The sequence below is a fragment of the Elephas maximus genome, chromosome 26 (genome assembly GCF_024166365.1).
Source record: "Elephas maximus indicus isolate mEleMax1 chromosome 26, mEleMax1 primary haplotype, whole genome shotgun sequence".
NCBI classification, from domain to species: Eukaryota; Metazoa; Chordata; class Mammalia; order Proboscidea; family Elephantidae; genus Elephas; species Elephas maximus.
In genome coordinates, this window is record NC_064844.1 from 4,640,552 (window position 1) to 4,660,508 (window position 19,957).

The following is a 19,957-nucleotide window of genomic DNA, read 5'->3' on the forward strand; positions in this document are numbered from 1 at the left end:
AAAAATGAACCCCTAAGAGGACTGTTTCCCCCCCCCATCCAAGGTTTTAAATAGTGTGAGTTTATCTTACTTATTGGGCTGATTATAAAGGATTTGACACTCTATAATCTGGTATACGAACTTTTACTTTTTTTCTAAATTGACTCTGTGAATGAGACATTTTTTTCTTCTCATTCCTAAAACACCTGTTTATGATGGCTTATGGGATCAGTAATTTTTACATGTCACGAAGCTTTGAAGAAGATCTGAATATAGATGATGCTAATAAGCAAAGGATAGCAACTCCAACGAGAGCGTTCAGCAGGTCAGTAATTTAACGCTTCAGAAAGCATTTAGTATTAGTTCTCACACAGATCTCTAAGATAGATTCCTTCATTAAAAATATATTAAGAGTTAGGAGGAATTTATTAAACAAATTATTAATATTTCAGGGCACTGCTAAATAGCAAATTAAAACAAAGCTAAAATAGCTCAGAAAAATATATTTTTCATACTGTGTGCCAATGTAAATCACCAAAAATTACAGTAAAAGAGTATACACTTTTCTTTCTCTTGGTCACCATGGAATGACTTCTGATGACGTTAAGCTCATCCTTGATATTTCAGCTTATGACATCAGGTGGGTGTCATGGATTGAATTGTGTCCCCCTAAAATGTATGTCAACTTGGTTAGGTCGTGGTTCCCAGTATTGGGTGATTGTCCGCCATTTTGTCATCTGATTGTGATTTTCCTACGTGATGTAAATCCTACCTCTATGGTGGGATTAGCAGCAGTTACATTGATGAGGCACTGAGTGTCTTACTCTTTCTCACTGACCCTCCACTTTACTGAGCACAGAAGGTAATCCGTAGTAAAACTTGAGCCAACTGTAAGAGGTCAAGCAGCACCTTTAAAATCCCACAGGGTGTGTGGACATCCTAATGAAAGCAGAAAAGAATCCACAACAAAACCACATACAATGGTCCTCTCAACTATGTCCCAGATTTCTGAGGTTGGATTCTTCCTTAGGTTTGCCTTTCAGAGGTTCCTTGAAAATCTCTTGGCTACTTCTTTTGAGTCCTCCTGGCCCTTCCTCTCATGTTGCCTGTACTGATGAAATGGTTTTCTGTACTGAGTCAACTTGCTCTGACTCTGTTAACCCCTTCTTGGCGCAGAACCCCATCACACCGTGCATAGTGCAGAAAAGAACTCCAGACATTTTCTGGAAGATGGAGAGGTTACATCCACCTAAGGAGAATCTCTGGGTGGTACAAACAGTTAATGAGCTTGGCTACCAACTGAAGGCTTGAGGTTCAAGTCTACCTAGAAGTGTCTCAGAAGAAAGGCCTGGAAATCTACTTTTGAAAAAAAAAATCAGCCATTGAAAACCCTATGAACACAGATCTGCTCTGACACTCGTGGGTGGCCATGAGTTGGAGTCCACGTGATGGCAACTGTTTTAAGTGAAGAGGGAAAGGCTTGTGGGAAGAAAAGACCTGGCTCTTGAAGGAGGAAAAGAATTCAGTAAGTCCCTGGGTGGAGAACATCAACCTGAATGTCTGCTTAAGGACAGCTTGTACTTCTGTATCGTTATGTTACGTAAATTTGCCCTCATTTTGGAACGATTGAACCACCCCCTACTGGCAACAGACTCTTCATCGCCATCACCTTCACTTGCCGCACACGCAGCTTTTAAATCCTTGAAAAGTCTTCGAGGCTTTTCTTGCAGTAAAGTGAGGCTGAGTGAGAACTGTGTGCACCCGTCTGCCTGACGTACGGATTCACATAGACACTTGTTCATAACCAGGGGACTGCCTGTCTGGGCGTGTTGAGATAAAGGGAGTGAGAAGGATATTCTTGGATGAAGGGTCTACCATATTATGAGGACAATCACAGAAGTAGGATTTCTGGGTGCGGGCTGTGAATCGAAGAGTTTGGTTGCCTTGGTTTGGAGGAACTTTGGTATGTTTGAAGCATGGTTGTGGGTGTTATGCTTAGATTTGGGAGCTGTTTATTGGAGCAGAGGAGAGATTGTGACAAAACTTTTTCTAAGGATTTGGTACAGAGGATAGGGTGAGTTGCAGTTGAGCAGCAGGAGACCGTCGTGACTGTCATCGATGGTGTTCCAACACAGGCTGGTGACACCACCGTGGAAACGGTATAAGAGAACAGAGCACTCAGTAGGTAACCAAAATCAAACCAAACCCACTGCTGTCAAGTCGATCCCAACTCATAGCGACCCTGTAGGTCAGAGTAGAACTGCTCCATAGGGTTCCCAAGGAGCAGCTGGTAGTGGATTACATTTTAAAGTCCTTTCAGCCATGAACTAGAGAAGCAGGGTAGTATACTGGACTCCGTAGTCACACTCTGACTTGTATGCTGGCTCCACTACTAACTGGGTTTGAGCAAGTTGCCTAGACCTGCAAGTCCATGGTTTTACCTCATCTGTGACATGGGAATACTTTTAGAATCTATTCCATCATGTTAACGTGAGGTATAAGAGAAGCAACCTATGTGAAGCCTTTAGCACAGGACTTTGCACAGATAAAAAAAATCAAGCCAAACCCGTTGCCGTCAAGTCAATTCTGACTTGTAGTGACACTATAGGACGGAGTAGAATTGCCCCACAGGGTTTCCAAGGAGCAGCTGGTGGATTTGAACTTGCCAACCTTTTGGTTAGCAGCCGACCTCTTAACCACTGCACCACCAGGGCTCCCAATAAATGTTTGCCTGTATTGTTATTCGATTTCTGGACATTGAGGTTCTGAACTATAGTAATACAAGGGTGGACAAGGTAGAAGAATAGTGCTGAGGTAGAATTCATCAGATTTGAAAACCCATTAATTACAAATTGAAGTAGAACAAAAAATATTTTAGAACGCGCAACTATGAAGATTGGATTGCTTCTATTCAAAACTAGAGAGATTTAAAAAATGTTTTTTTCTGTGTTTGCCCTTCTGAATTGATAAAGTTCTTTAAACTTAAATTTATAGATTAAAAACTATACTTTTTGTGAATGGAATCATCTTTAAATTGTTTGCTACTGATTTGAGGAAACAATAAGGCATTTGGCTTTTTTTCCATCTAAGGTAAAAAAATTTAGACACAAGTGATCCTTTCAACGCACCTATGGACGCTGAACCAGCATCCAGTACTTAGTGCAACAGCATAGACTAGCGGCGGGAAGGAAGATTGTAACCAGGAGACCTGGAGTCTGTTTTTATCACAGCCAGGGCTCATTTCGGTGTTAACCTACAATTATGACAAAATTTTCTATATCTATAGCTATGGAAACAGACTGTTTCGCACATAAGATGAAGTTAAAGTGATAGTTATTTTAATAATTTAGTCAGCATTACAAATGACTAGGATAACTGAAAATGTTTACTTTTTTGATGGCTGTAATAAATAGCTTAATAGTAATGACTACATAAATAGCCCAATATTAAAACAGAAACAAAACAAAAATACTTCTTTCCTTCAACTGATAACTTCACCTATTTTGAAGAAGCCACCTCTTAAAACTTTATTAATTTTATTCGTATCATAAGGAATAATGGTGTCATTTTCTTGCACTGAATTTTCTTATTCATATCAGTTGGAATTGACTGCATGGCAAGGGGTTATCAGTCAACAAACACGTGCACTATAGACACTCAGAGGGAAACAGAATTAGCTGGAACCCAGGTCCTGAATTTAGAAGTTTATAATAAAACATATACACTTTTAAAGTTTTTTTTAAAGTATACAAAATGGACAAAATAAAAAAAAAAATAAGTAAGTGCTATATTAGCAGCTGAAATTCCTTTGAGAAAAATATTTTTGTAGGACTCAGTACCCAGGATGCTGCTCAGCACAAGTGGACATTCAATAAACATCTGTTTAATAAATGAATAATCCATAAATAAATGGATTTCCCAAGTCTTCATGTTTTAAAACAACAACTATTGTTTTATTATTTCACATTGTTTCTGTGGGCTGGGGGTTTTGGGAAGAGGCTCAGCTGGACGGTTGTGTTTCAATGTCTCTCGTGTAGTTGCAGTCAGATAGCAGTTAGAGGTAGATGTAGGAAAACGGGAGGCTGGAGCAGCTGTGGGCCACCTGGGCATCTCTCTCCCTTTATATAGTCTCAGGGTCTTTCCACGTGGTCTCATCTTGTGGGTGGGTTTAGGCTTCCTCACAGCATGGCTGCCCCTCGGAAGTCAGAATTCTTACAAGGCTTGAAGAACAAGTATTTTAGCTAAGAAAGCAGGGGAGCTTAGTGGCCTTTGATAACCTAGCCTCAGAAGTCATGTAGCATCACCTCTCCCAGACCCTATTCTTTTAGTCAAAACAGTCTCAAATCAGCCCATTTTTCAGGGGAGGGGTCGTTGACTTCATTTCTTAATGGGATTAGTGTCAATGTCACAGTCAAGAAGAGCACATGGAAGAGGAGGTATTGGTATGGTTACCTGTGGAAAATAAAATCTTCCAGAGTGAATTCAATCTCAGTTTTTAAGCTGTAAAATGTAAGGTTCTTACATGTCATCCCCTCCCCCCCACCTCTTTTAATAATGCAATATGTCATGAAACCTGGAAAAAAAATCGGATGTGAATTTGAAATCAGAAGTCATTATAAATTATTTATGAACCCCTCAATTTTTATGCAGTTCGTTACAGTGTTTCTCCTAAATTTATATCTTTTAATGCATAAGATTCCCATTTAGGCTGTATTTATAAGACTTTCTGATCAATATCAGCAAATGAAACAATCTAATTTAGTCACTACAATCACACATACACACACACACACAAATCTACCAAACTAGCTGTTTGGCAACAGATAGCAAACCAAACCAAACCAAACCAAACCAATCAAAACAGAGAACAGCCTTTCCACAGACACACATGCACACACACATACACAATTCCAAAAGTAAACTGAGACAAAAGTTTATGACAAGTATACTTTTTTTTTTTTTTATACCTTACTTAACCATTCACTTGTCAACAAGTTGCATTATATGGTATAGAAGACAGTCTTATCTGACAAAGAATAAACCTCAGATGTGATTTTTGGCAAGTGTTGCATGAGGGTTCCAACTAAACGCATTCTGTTTTACCTAGCATGCAAAAAATTTCTCGACTCCAAGAGCTTTGTGGGATATATGAAATATTTCAGGCCAATAAGATACCATTTGATGTACCAGGACCAGAAAATTCATCACTGCCACTTCACTTTGTACATACCCTTCCAAGAGAGAGTAGGGCCGTTGAAGAGCCAGACGTATAAGCTTCAATACCCCTAAGGACCAAAGGCTTGGTGGTAGTCGCCTTCCGGTCATCTGAACATGGAAGCCATTCAGGAGAAAATGTGAAATCACAGATGTTTCAATAACATCTTTTGATTTCTGAATCTGGCGTAGTGGTTAAGTGCTCCGGCTGCTAACCAACGGGTGGGCAGTTCGAATCCGCCTAGGTGCTTCTCGGAAACTCTATGAGGCAGTTCTACTCTGTTCTCTAGGGTCGCTATGAGTCAGAATCGACTCGACGGCACCGGGGAAAACAACTATTCACGAAGGGGAGTGTCAAATGCTGTACACATATCATTATTATTATTTTTATTACTTCAGTGAGAAAGCAAGAGGAGACAGCACATTTTCAAAGCAGACTCCATGATAGTCTTTGGATAATAAAAAAGAAATGGCTGTTGAAAAACCTACTTTTTTGCTTTTTCCTCTTTAAAAATCGAATACCACATTTAAATCTTTAAAGGTTTTTATGTTCTATGATTTGGTTAGAATTGCAGGAAAAGGAAGCCATCTGAAAAGAAAATATTTTGCTCCAGGTTGACCTTTATTATTGTAAATACAAGGAAAGAAATATATTAGAGAAAACACTGTTCTAAAAATAGCATCTGAGTGTAGACACGGCTTACACATAAAACACAGATTTTTGTTTAAGTCATTATGAAAATATTTAACCATGAGCTAGGGTTTAAATTCTTTTTTGGGGGGGGGTAAGGTATAATATTACGAGTGGAGTCTGAAGGTTGTTTGCGGCTGAGAAATTGGGGGCTGATTTTACTTTCAGAGGGCTTTTCTGTTTTTGTAAATGCCTCACAGCAACCCAGGAAATAACAGCTCAGCGTCTATCTCCTCAGCTGCAAACACCGTTTCAATTCATTCATCTCCTTCATGAGTTTTGAGCTGCTGGATTCAGACCTGGGAAACAGTATTTTTTTTTCTTTTTCTCTTTTTCTGCAGTATTTCTTGCTTTGTTTTAGTTACGTCAATAACTCTTTCTATTTGTTCTACTTTAAGAAAAAAATTTTTTTAGAAGGGATAGCCATTAAAGAAGTTTATAACATTTTTTTTTTTTTTTTGTCTCAGGCCCAGAAAAGTTTCTCAGCATTTTCTTAAGAGCACATGGGTGACCTTCTCATTTATGAAATTCAGGCACAAAACCCATTATACTGTAACTTCAAAATAAGTATCTGATTTCTTTCCTGGGACTTCAACAATATCCCTGGGTATACACAATTTTTTTTTTTTTTGGATACAGAGACTCGTATCAAATGCAATCATAATTGCAATACATTTGATTTGGTTCATTCTATTTGTACTCATTGTCTTAGTGAATACATACGAGAGGATAATTTTTCTAGTCCTTAATTATTCCGTTTCTCAGTATATGACTGAGAGGCCACATCCAAACATGATGGGCACTCAACGAGCAGTTCAGCATGTTCTCTATTTAAAATGGAAGCTAGGTAAGAAGAAAGTTGGAGGAATTGGAGTATAAACAAAGATCAATTCTACCTGAGTTAGCTGTATTCTGAGACATCTCTTCATACATACCACCAGTATTGTTCTATTTAGCACTGAAAATGTCCAAGTCATTCTATCATTAAACTAATGGCTGAACAGGTATAGCTAAAAATGCCTTCAATCACTTCTGCGTTAATTTGAGACAGGAACTTTGAAAACCACTGAAATTTAATTTTAGAATTCCATTCAGTATGCTGGAAAAACAAACAAAAAAAAGAAAGGTGAACTGGAGGTTTTGGGTTTTGCTTTTACATATGGTAACACACACACACAAAATAACACAATTAGGGCTTTACAGCCAAAGGAGAGTGATAGATAGCTACAGAAGGAAATCATGACATTTCTAACATTTATTAGATTAAAGAGTTTTATATGCATTATCAAACTCATCTTGAAATTTGTATAAAAAGAGGGGGAAATGTGGTTATTTGCATTTTATACAACAATCAGTAGTATTAAAATATTAAAGAATAAGAATATGTACATAATGAGAATATGTATTTTGAATAGAATATATATATATATATGCACACACATATACCAGCAGAATGAGAATAGCTTAACTCCCTCTTCCCACCCCATTTTTAACTTTCTCCTCCTTCCTCATCAATATCTTCCTTCAAAGCTTTCTTTCATATCATCTTCCTAAAATGTTCTAATTCGGTTCTCCATCTCATTTATCATTTAGTTATCATGGTTTTCTGTCTTTAAACTAGATGATATTAAGTCCAATGACATAGCCCATAAACATACCGACTGGACAGAATGCAGAAGACATCTCAAGCCTCTTGACGAAACCCTCCTTAAAACCTCTGAAAAGCTGTTATTGGATCAAGGGCGTATCATCAAAGGAAGATTTGACAAGAACTCCTCCTCTCCAACGGGAAACATCCTGCATAGAGTTGAGCTCTGTGTTCTTCTTAGAGTCTAGACTTTTTCACTGACCTCAACATTGAGCAAGTAAAAGTATATCTGCTTTCCAAGAAAACACCCACTGATGATACAAACATTGTACTATGATTCCTAGCTTGGTGTAATAATCCATAAACATTAACATTGCTCTTACACCATCCTGAGTATGCAAAATAAATCATGAGTCACAAAGTGTGTACTCCACAGCCATCCTTCACATGAACAATTCTCGAAAATGTCTTAGTATTTGGTGCAGACAGGTTTATGAACAACACTAATGTCCGTTGTTAGACCTTTTTCTTTCCTTCAAGACTATTCTATAGCATTCGGTTCAGGTCCTAAAGTGAATCAAACAAAAAGCTTAAAGATGAACAAATTAAGACAAGCGGTTTTATTTTCAGTTAATACATCGGAAAAGCATAACAAGAGAAATTTCACACGACTTCTTAATTTTCTGAGCTCAAATTTTTGCTTTTTCTTATGCACAGGTACACACACCCAAACACAGATACACATAGACCCACCAATACATGCACACATTGCTTTCACTGGGCTCACATTCTGTATTCAGTGCGTTTCAGTGGCTGGCATAGCTTAACCAAAACTTTATCAAACAAGAGTTTTAAAAGTAAATCTTTTTGAATCTGTACTCATTTCCATCAGACTTCCTTCCGCGTAGGCAGCCTTTTGTTGGTCAGGATCAACATTAAAAAATATTCCTGATCAGGTAGATGACAACATCTATTTAGTTGCTTTTTTTTTTTTTTTAAGCAGCAAAACAGCCCAGCTGTTCTTTGTAATTTATCTTTGGTATCAGGATCATTCAGTGTTCCCCAGGCTTTTCTTTTGAAGTACGTTTAAATCTCCCTTAAAATATAGTTGACACTCTTTAGAGAATGTCCGACTTTATTTAGTTGTCTTGATTTGTGATGCACAGTTTTAGCAATGCATCTCAACCTTTTATTTGCTCTTGTCACCGGAGTCCCATGTTGGGAAGCGATCTTAGAAGTTTGCTTCTCAGAATAACTTCCTAGGCTATATCTGATTTCTACTTTGTGTTTAAGTGCCTTCTCCTTGTAATGCCTGCATATAGTTCAAATTTTCTTCATTTCATTACATCAGGAAATGGCATGAGATGATTCTAGGCTACCAAAATTCTTTATACTTACACATTAAGAAAAAAAAATTCTTATTTTCTAGTTAGAGGCTCAGGATGAAATTGAGGACAAGGGAGCAGAAGAATCAATGTTTGGTGTTAGCGGTGGTGCTCGGGGACGGGTGAGCAATGTTGCCAAAGGATATCTGGTATCTAAAAGGAAGACCACTATTAATTTTACAGGTTTTTTTTTTTTTTTTTTAATGCATGGATTCTGCTTTAAATGTTCCTCTACTCTTCCCCAGTTTAGTTCATTTCAAGTCCAGTGGAAGAGCAAGTTGATTACCTGGGAAGCCAAACCATCATTGCTTTGAGAATACCAGAGCCGGTGCCAGGTATGGTGGGGTTTGGAATCTATCACTGCAAGGAGGCCGTCACTGGGCTTCTTCCTTCCAAGTAACCCACTCAGGAACATGTCAGACAAATCTCACCTCCCATAAACAGGGGTGGTTTTAAGAAAACAAGAAAAGAAATGTGGGGAAAAATGTATCGCTTTAGCTGATGGTTGTTTTGACCACTAAATCACTTTTACATTTTCGGGATGATCTACTACGTCAGTTGTGCCGGTCCTCAGCTCTGTGCCTCCTACTCTATAGTCAGTCCACTCCCCAGTTTTGGAAATGATTCTCCTGCCGTCCCATTTGTAACTTTCTCTTCCTCATCAATGTCTTCCTTCAAGGCTTTCTTTCATATCTTCTTCCTCAAATATTCTAATTTGGTTCTCCATCTCATCTCCAGGATCCAAGTCTTTAGTGTGAATGATCCAAAAGTAGAGCTCTGCCCTACTGGTAACCTCTTTCCACTCTGAAATAATCCCTTTTACTGTCACTGTTGTGCCTGTATCTGGCCCTTCGCCCAATTTTCAGTCTTGTTTGCCAGCTTTCTGCCTATTGTGGGGCTACACCTTAAGGACTCACTTGTCTTGTTGAAATGATTCCTGACAATGTACGTGTAATGTTAAATGTGCATGCAGTGTCTCACCATATTTTCCCTTTATGTCAATTGTTGTTGTTGTTGTTAGGTGCCATCAAGTCAGTTCTGACTCACAGCGACCCCACGTACAACAGAACGAAACACTGCCCGGTTCTGCGCCATCCTCCCAATCGTTCATCTGTCTGAGCCCATTGTTGTAGCCACTGTGTCAACCCATCTCATTGAGGGTCTTCCTCTTTTTTGCTGACCCTCACTTTACCAAATATTATGCCTTTCTCCAGGGACTGATCCCTCCTCATAAAATGTCCAAAGTACGTGAGATGAAGTCATCTCTTTCAAGGAGCATTCTGGCTGTACTTCTTCCAAGACAGATTTGTTCATTCTTCTGGCAGTCCATGGTATATTCAACATTCTTCACCAACAGCATAATTCAAAGGCATCAAATCTTCTTTGGTCTTTCTTATTCATTGTCCAGCTCTCACATGCATATGAGGGGATTGAAAATACCGTGGCTTGGGTCAGGGGCACCTTAGTTCTCTAAGTGACATCTTTGCTTTTTAACAATTTAAGAAGATCTTTTGTGGCAAAAATTTTTTTTTTTTTTTTTTGTGGCAGATTTGGCCAACGCAATGTGTTGTTTGATTTCCTGACTGTGGCTTCCATGGGTGTTGATTGTAGAGCCAAGTAAAATGAAATCCTTGACAATTTAAATCTTCTCTCTGTTTATCATGATGTTGCCTATTGGTCGCTTATGAGGATTTTTGTTTTCTTTATGTTAAGGTGTAATCCATACTGAAGGCTGTGGTCTTTGATCTTCATCAGTAAGTGCTTCAAGCCCTCTTTGCTTTCAGCAAGCAAGGCTGTGTCATCTGCATAACGCAGGTTATTAATGAGTTTTCCTCCAATCCCGAGGCCACGTTCTCCTTCACATAGTCCAGCTTCTCAGATTATTTGCTCGGGATAGAGATTACATATCTTGATTTCATCTTTTATGTCACAAAGAATGATTATGATCCTAAATTGCACAAACCCTCTTCTCCAGCAAAGCCAAGTGTGTGCAACTGCAGTTACCATCCTGTCTGGAATGTTCTTTCCCAAGTCTATAGACGGGGTAGCTTAGTCCCTGACCTTTCTTTGTTCACCTGCCTAGAAATTCTATGGCATCCATTGTCTGAGTTATTTCTAGAAGAAGCCCAATAAACATTAGATGAATTGAATCATGTATTTCTTCTATTAAATTATAAGCTCTTCGGGGACAGGGACCATGTCTTAGTGTATATTGCAATGTACATATGGTATTATATATTTAAAAAATGTGTATTTTGATTTAATGAACTCTTTTGCCTGAGTTTTTCTCTTGCAGAGAAGTCAGATTTCTGGTTTGTCCAAACTCTTGCAAGTCTTGTGTTTCCCATGGTAGTCCCTCAAAAGACTCAGCTATTTTCCCGCTATGTCTCTTTCTAATTTCTGACTCCTATATAGGGTCGCTATGAGTCGGAATTGACTCGATGGCACTGGGTTTGGGTTTGGTTTGGATAGGTCTTGCTGTTTGCATCTCATGGGGCAAAAAGCGTTTGTCCAGTTGGCGTCTTTGTAGGAATAACTAAAAGGGCAATAAGGTGGCACTTGTTAGTTAAAAAAAAAATGGATTGAAGGAGGGCTTTTAATTGTATGGGAAATTTAATTAGATTTAGGCTAATTAAATTCGTTTTTTATATTAACATGTTCACAAATATTATTGCATCTCGTTAGATTTCATTCTTCTAGCCTTACGGAAGAATATTCAGTAGTAGTTTCAGATTACAATAAGTTCATTATGAAGATAAGGTGGAATTAGTGCAAGAAGCTCAGCTGGTTGAAGGGGTCTGTACTTTAATTACTGTGGAGGGTGTGCATATTAATTATAACACAAGTGATATTTACTGTACCTCAGGAACATATGACAGGGTAAGGATACTGACAGCACCAGCTAATAAACTCGGTATGATAATGAGGAGAAAAGACCATAAAAATAGAAGGAAATAAAATTATTCATAAAGTATATTGATCCCAAAGTAAAGACATTAAGCTCTGATGAAGGGCAACAAAAGGGAAGCGCCTCACTTTATCAAACAAATAACCAAAGTAGAGAAATGTTAGCAGGGAGACAGATTGTCATTATACCAGTCACATGACCACACTCCAGAGAGTACACAGGAGCCATAAAATGGGAGATTTTTTAATAAATCAGCAGAAAGCCATCCTGTCACCTGCAGGAACTGAGGTCGCAGTGGCTAAGGACAGATCCTCAGAGTGGAGAAGTGGGATATACTGCCGTAAGTTGGAAGGAACCAGGTGCACACTAAATCAGATGCAAGAGCCGCCCCCCGCCCCCTGCCCCAGCCCTTCCCCTCTGGAAAAGCAAAGGAGCACCTAAGGACGTTGTGAGAATTGCTCTCAGTAGCAGCCCAGAGCCAGTTGTCTACTTTCCCCTGTGGTTTGAAATCAACAGCATTTTGAGATGACTAATGGGAACAAGTGGGGGCTGTTGGATAATTTTCCTCAGGAAATTCTGAACTGTGCCCTGATCCTATCTAAATCCGTACATCTCTAGGGAAAGTTCACATATGACCAAGAGTGATTAAATTTGAGGTTTCGTCTCTTTTGTTTTTGGAAGGGCGGTTTTTTTTTTACAATTATTTACTAACTAACGTTTACAAATGAGCACATCTTAGAAAGCAAAGAGCTAAATTCTTATTTCACATCAAATAGTTCACGTAGACAGCCTTTTCTAAATACTTGTTTTGGGGGGTTTATAAGCCAAAATTGGGCTCATAGTTGACTTACATGAAGAGAGGGTACACTGGTTATTTATTTTAACACATTGTAGAAATGGAAATCATGACATTGACCAAACTCTTGGAATTGTTTTAACTTAGTTTTATGAGGAAATCATTTTTTACGAACATATGTGTGAATAGTGATTTCACTATATATTGGATCCATGTGACAGATACTTGTATGTTTGAACTTGTTGAGTCCACATATAACAGAATGTGCAGTTTTGGCAAGGACACCTCAAAAGAATAACAGTGAGCTTTTTTTTTTTGAGGGGAGGAAGACAAAGGGGTACCTAGGATAGTGCATTCTAGGGGCCCAGGTCTTGGTAACACTATTAGAGTTGTTTGAAGATAGAAAACAAAAACAGAGATTCTTCATTTTGGTTGAAATCGATAGATCTATACATAAGAATTAGACATCAAGTTACAAAATGAAATGATGGAAAATCTCACTTCACAATTTGGGCAAGACAAATGAAAGGAAGAACCAACTCACCCAGATCTCAAGTGTTTTAATTTAAGAATCATAGTCCAAAAAGTCAGTAGTTCATATCCACCAGGTGTTCCTTGGAAACCCTATGGGGCAGTTCTGTTCTGTCCTATAGGGTCGCTACGAGCCAGAATCAACTCAAAAGCAATGAGTCGGTGAGTTGGTCAGTGCAGAAGTAAAGATAGCTCTAGACACAATAGTGAAGTAAGGGATACCAGCCCTTGTTTCCTATTTCTTTCTTCACCCTCTTCAGAGCCTTACTCCGTTTATCCCCAATACTCCAAAGTCTTCTTCCTAGCCTTTCTCTCCCTTGGCGGAGGGGTTGAGAGGTTATTTCACTTACGTTATATATCCAGGAATATTTTTGTTTTAAGATAACAGTGCTTCATGTAAACAAATTCAGCTCACATGTTATAATTCAACTATCAGTAAAGTAGTTATGTCTGAGCAGAAGGATTCTCCTGGTATTACTCAAATATATCAAATAGTGAACATGGCCTACATGGAAGGCCAGGCATGGTTAGTAGGTGGGGTAGATAAGATGTGGTGATACAAGTTCCAGTATTGTTATTGCTGTGTACTTGGTTATTTTCACCAATATGCCTATGATATTATGATGTGAAGGTGCCAAGGTTGCAGGACTCTGTAGTACCTGGCACATGGTAGGTAGTTGCACAATAAATCTTTGCTGAAGGAATGAAAAAATGATTGAAAGAATTCACTCAGGTAGCATTTCTTCAGTGTGTCTGTGATACCTAGAGGCTTGGGTGCTGTCTGTAACACTGGTGTTTGGCTTTCTGTTCCAGCTCAGTGTGTCTGTGATACCTAGAGAGTTGGTTGCTGTCTGTAACACTGGTGCTAGCATTCCCTCATCCCAGCATCTCTGTCATCACCTCCAATGTAAGTGCTGGCCACAGCGGATTACCACCTTTGAGTGGCTAAGCCCTTGCACCATGTTTGGATGTAAAGGATACAGGTGATGATAGGAGATTGATGCACTTTGTGTTGAAATCTGGAATATGAAGTTGTCTGCAGCTCAACAGTTGGGAGGCTCAGACAGTTCTATGATAAATATAAATCACTTTAGCAAACTTTCAATTATCATGATGTTGATGTACATCTTTTTGTCCAAAATATCCTGACACTTGGTAACAAAAGAATGGTTTAGGTGCATAGCGATTATATATACAAGCTCTTCAGGAAACAGATGGAAAATTCCAAGCCTATGACCCTATGAATTATGAATTAGACTAGTCTACTTATTGGCATCGAAGAACTAGAACCGTTGGGAAAATAGGGGGAAAATCTATGTAAAATTGCACTGAGTATAGTTCTGATATTCAATTAGTATTTTATTTTGGGGAAAGTTTTAAACCTTTCCTCTTATTTTTTTTCTACGGGTCCGCTCATAGGTTCTTACTTACCTTGTTCCATCTCATTTGTTTGTAGCTTTTTTCTTTCCTTGTACACATTGCTTAAATGATCTCCAGTTCATTGTTCACCATCCTTATTATTCACCTCCTTCCATCTAACTTGGTTCTGACACTTATGTCTGCAAATGACACTTTCTCTTCTCCATATTTCCACTTTAATGGCTAACTTTTGAATTTGCCATTCTGGAACTGCTCTTTTTTTTTCTAGTGAAGTACTAACCAGACAAGGTTGAGTTTGTTGAGAAATGTTAGAACGGGGATATCTGTCTTTCTAAACTAGGAGGATAGTCTTTAGCTTCTCTCATTTATTTCTTGCATGACTAATGGAGAGGTAAAGAACGTTCAGTGCAAATCTTAGATAGACGTGGATTCTGACGTTCAAACGTGTGTGTAGAAAGCAGAGGATTTAGAAATGAAAATATCAGTGAGAAGAAATGGGTTGTATCAACCGAAGACTGGGATTATAGTCTGTATCTTGAAGTTACGGAAATCATTATTTTCACATTTGATAACTATATGGGCAATCCTGCCACATTCTGTTGGATGAAATTCAATATTTAAGTTTAAACAAAATAAAACCACTGCTATCAAGTTGATTCTGACTCATAGCGACCCTATAGGACAGAGTAGAACTGCTTGGTAGAGTTTCAAAGGCTGTAAGTCTTTTCAGAAGCAGACTGCTACGTTTTTCTCCCATGGAGCAGTTTGTGGGTTTGAACTGCTGACCTTTTGTCTAGCAGCCAAGCACTTTAACCACTGTGCCACCAGGGCCCCTGAAACAAAATAAAGGACCTTTAAAAATATGACGTTACATTTGACCCAATATGTTTTTTAATCTCTACAGTTACAGACAGCAACCAAATTATGTTTTAACTACACAAAATTGTTGTTGATCTTTGCAGTGAAGCAAAATTTAGGGAAAATCCCCAAAGCATTTGAACCTTAGTGCAGGGTTTAATTCCTTTAAGCACCTCAGACTCTGAGTGATTTCATAGATTAAAGTTTTAGAAGGTTACATTTTTGTTGTAAACAAAGTTCTATTTGCATACACTGATAATTAGAAAAAGTATTTCTTGAAAATATGAGGAAGTAAGATTGAATAGATAATTAAAAAGCACAACATTCTAATCAATAAAAGAGATGGATACGGTTGCTTTGGCCCACTCTATTTCTTAGACCTTGTAAATCTTCATAAATCCCTTTCCTCTTTTAAGATCGTGTTGTGTATTCATTATCAGCATGTGGGATCCACATTTAAGGTTTCTTGCAAGTCTTAGGCTGTAATTCTCCAGAGAGTATACTAAATAATAATGCATTGAGCAACCTCAAAAGTGCCTCAAAGAACAGTATTAAAAGCAATTAAGGAACACAAAAGGCAACTTATGATGGAGAATTCTTGAATATCTCAGATATTGTCAAATTGGTCAGCATCACTTGGAATCATTCGGAAGCACGAAGGTGTGAAGCCGTGTGCTGTGGTTGCTGTCTGGCGGAACAACAACAAACACCAAGGCAACGATGTTTGATTTCACTTGGGAAGGATCATTCGCTCAGTTACCTTCCCTGAAACAATCCCCACCCTCTGTTCCCTCTTTCCTGTTACAATCAGTCATCACCTACTGTGGCTGGAGACTTGTTGGCAGTTTCCAACTGCAATCTGTTGCTCTGTGAGAGATCAATTCTTTCAGCCCACAGACTCATTCTTGAATTCAGCAAAAATGAATCTATATAATATTTTTTATTTTTCATATAGATATATTTTGGGTTTATATATAAATATATATATGGTTTTGGGTTATACATGAAAAGAACAATTCCAAGTCACACAGCTCTGGCTAATGTGGCAGATCACTTTTAAACGGATGCTCTTAACAGAGATCACTAATCAATCCTGCCTGTATGTAAAGGGAGTGAACGACACTAAGTGACCCCGAGGTGGAACAGCTTCAGAGAGTCCCCGTGTGTAGACTGTGGAATTTGATGTGCGCCCGTTTCCTCTCCTCGCTTTTAAAGGAGACAATTTCAACACAATATTTTAGTTACAGAAGAGTAGTTGCTGCTGAGCCCGCTGAAGGGAATTTGCGGAAACCCCGTTGTTTATACCCACACATATATAGATGTATACACACACCACTGAGTTTAAATAATCCTAGTCAGATTCATATTGCTCGGGTTTTTCAGCAAAAGAAATTATAGTTCTGTTGCGATCAATTTAACAGTGAGAGCTTTGGTGTAGCAAAATATATGCTTCATAGCCCTTCAAAATTTACGCAGTTTGTACATATATATATGTGCTGTATATATTTTGAAGTGATTCGTATGTTGAAATTTCTCCTCACTTAAAACCATGCTGCATAATTGATTGGAAGATTTACTCTTGGCAGAGTCTATTTTTGCAGCAAAGCAGAGGCTATTTGAGAAGCTTGGGAGGTTTTTTTTTTTTTTTAATGCTTTACTTTGTTGCAAGGAAAGGAAAAACCAGTCATTATTTAGCAAGATCATATTCATCGTTGCTTTGTTCTGAACAATGCTGAATTAAGTGACATTACTACATGGCAAGATCAATACGTAAGAATAATTTTCTCTATTACTTTTGGTTCCCCTGTTTTCTAGCTCTGTAACCCTTTTTGGTGAAACAACCAAAGCACACACACACACACACAAACACACACACACGCTCATACATGAATATAGTCATTGACGTTTTAAAACAATGTAGTCCCTTGGGGCTGCTACCTTACAGACCCCAGGAACTGCTTGCTTCTCAACATTTCTATACAATAAGGTCTCCTTGATAGCAAGACCTGGGCAGCGAGAGCTGCCAAATTAAGAAGAAAAGTGGTTGGCTAGCCAGGAAAATACTGTTGAACAAAAAGGCAGATGTCCCACTGCATTTTAAACATGGGAGGAACGCCCTCAACCTGTCAGTGTGCATTTTCTCAACTTATAAACTAGCCACTGTCTTGGTTGCTCTTTCCACTCAGAGTTTTTAAGGGAACCTCCTTGTTTGACTCCTTGAAAACCACCAGCTTTCTTCACTCCAGAAATAAAACAAGGCAGGCGCGTTCGTGAGAAATTATGCTAACCACTTGAGAAAACACTTAAAAAAAATGTTTTCTAAGCACAATTTGGAAGGACGCTGTAGGTATTATGGTCATTATGCAACTTACAAATGATTCCACGACAACTGAGGCAGAATTTGAACAATGCACACAGGTCACAGGGGTTGGGTTTTAAAAATACCTAGCATTTTCAGTCTAATTGCTCTCATCACCAAATCCTTTTATGAAGAGAAGCAAAAGGCCCGCAACAGAAGTACTGTGGGAATTCAGGACTGAAAACGTTACTCCAAGCAACCAAGGGACATAGAAAATGTAACTTTGTTATACTTTGTTGTGCATCATTACCTTCTTTGTAATCATTCATTTATTTCTTCCCAAACTATAAAGGCCTTTTTTTTTTTTTTTTACAATTGGTTTTTATTTGTTTATTTATTTGAAGCTTTATAATTTCCACAGAAGAAAAATTAAAAAATCACTTACACGGATACACTAATTTGTTAAAACATCTACTTTTAGTGCCGTTTCATTGTACATGGACTCTGAAGACTTTATCAAATTATTTGGGTCTAAATAAATAGCAGGAAACATACAGGAATTAATTCAAACGTATTCCTTTGTTCTGGTGAATTACTATAATGCCTCCGGCTCCCTAGTATCTGAGGTTCTGTAAAAGGAGGGGTTTTTTTTGTTTTGTTTTTTTGCTCTCCTGGTATGTTTTATCCACCATTTAAAAACACATTTGAAGTATATTGCAATTGTGTGAGAAACGACGTAAATACATTTGGTGATTAATATTTATTCGATCAACTGTGAGTGCAACAACCTGACTTCTAATTTGAAACCCACAAGCTCTCTTTTCAGTAATCCTTGCCTTTCAAAGCCTTTCATTTGCTACATCACAGGCTGATCTTGGAAAGAGAATCTGTCAAATGTACTTTTCCCAACTCTTTTTCCAACTTCAACTGTTGAAACACGAGAGCGGGCATTTAGTCCTATCTCCAGGTGTGCCATATTGAAACTTCTGAAATGTGTGACGGGGCGGGAAAAATCTTGAACTCCAGGCTGTGGGTGGATTCCTGAGAGCTTTGCCTGTTGAAATATGTTCCAGAGTGTTACTATTTGAAGGTCTATATATACATTATCTGTGATACATAAACACGCTCATGTATATACACACACACTGTGAAAATAGCAGAGAGGATATCAAGAAGACACCTCCCAGTGTTAAATAAAGATCCCGTTCTTTTTTCATATTATTATTCCTATTGTTTTATTTCTATCCCCCATGCTAGTGGTACCCTCTGTGGCACTTCAGCCATGATGAGACGGGCGGGTGAGCAGCTCCTCCACAATTGATGCCAGCTGGTTTGGAAGACTGGCAAGCCCTCAACTCTTCCTGTATCTATCACGTTAGAGGTTGATTTTATTATCTACTGTAGCTCCATGCCATGCCCAGTCTCCAAAGGCTCAGGATGCAGGCACGTAAGACAGCCCTATTCACCATTACACTTAGCTTGATTTAGTCATAACTTCAGGAGTTGTCTTTTAACAACAACTCCAAAAAAAAAGTGAGGGTCATCCACTTCTAATGCTGGAAACCCTGTGATAATCTGTTCCATGCATTCAAATGAAAATATGACTTCTTGGCAGAGAATAGCATTATAATGTAAAATCCCATATGCTGTTATACAGTATGTTGCAATCTGTTTTACTGCTGCCTCTATTCTAACGAGTGAATACTGCCAATAAAGCAATTGAAGATAACACTAATTGCTTATTTCTGTGATCCATAATTTTTATGGTTGCCTTAGCTCTTTAGTCAAATAGACACTTTTCGCCCTTCCAGATCTAGAACTCATGTACTGTGGCCATTGAAGCCGGGAAAGTACATGCTGGCCTGAAAGACTTTTCTGTCCATAATGAATAGGATGCGGCCGAAAAATAACTGGAAAGATGGGAAAGAAAATCGAAGCCTTGTATCAGCCCTACTATTTAGGTAACCTTAATAAATCCATGTATGGGTGTGTAGAACACTACATTAGCTCGTTAGGTCTTCCTTGGCTTTCAGGCCTTTGGGGGTCAGTTGCATACAAAGGTGATCACAGGAAACATGTAGGTGCACTTGGAGATGGAGGATCTGGGTTGGGTGCTTTGCCACGTATTGAGATTGTGACTGTGTGATCTTGAACCAGTGATCCAACATTTTGGAGACTACTTTCTGCTCAGGAATGCTTTAGTGACTAAGTGGATGTGGAAGTACTCTGCTAACTGTAAAGTGCTGCTCCCTGTTAGTGAGTGCCTCTCCCTGATCCTTGTCTGGGCCATCACATCACACTCTGTCATGCATAACGTTATGGGAACCG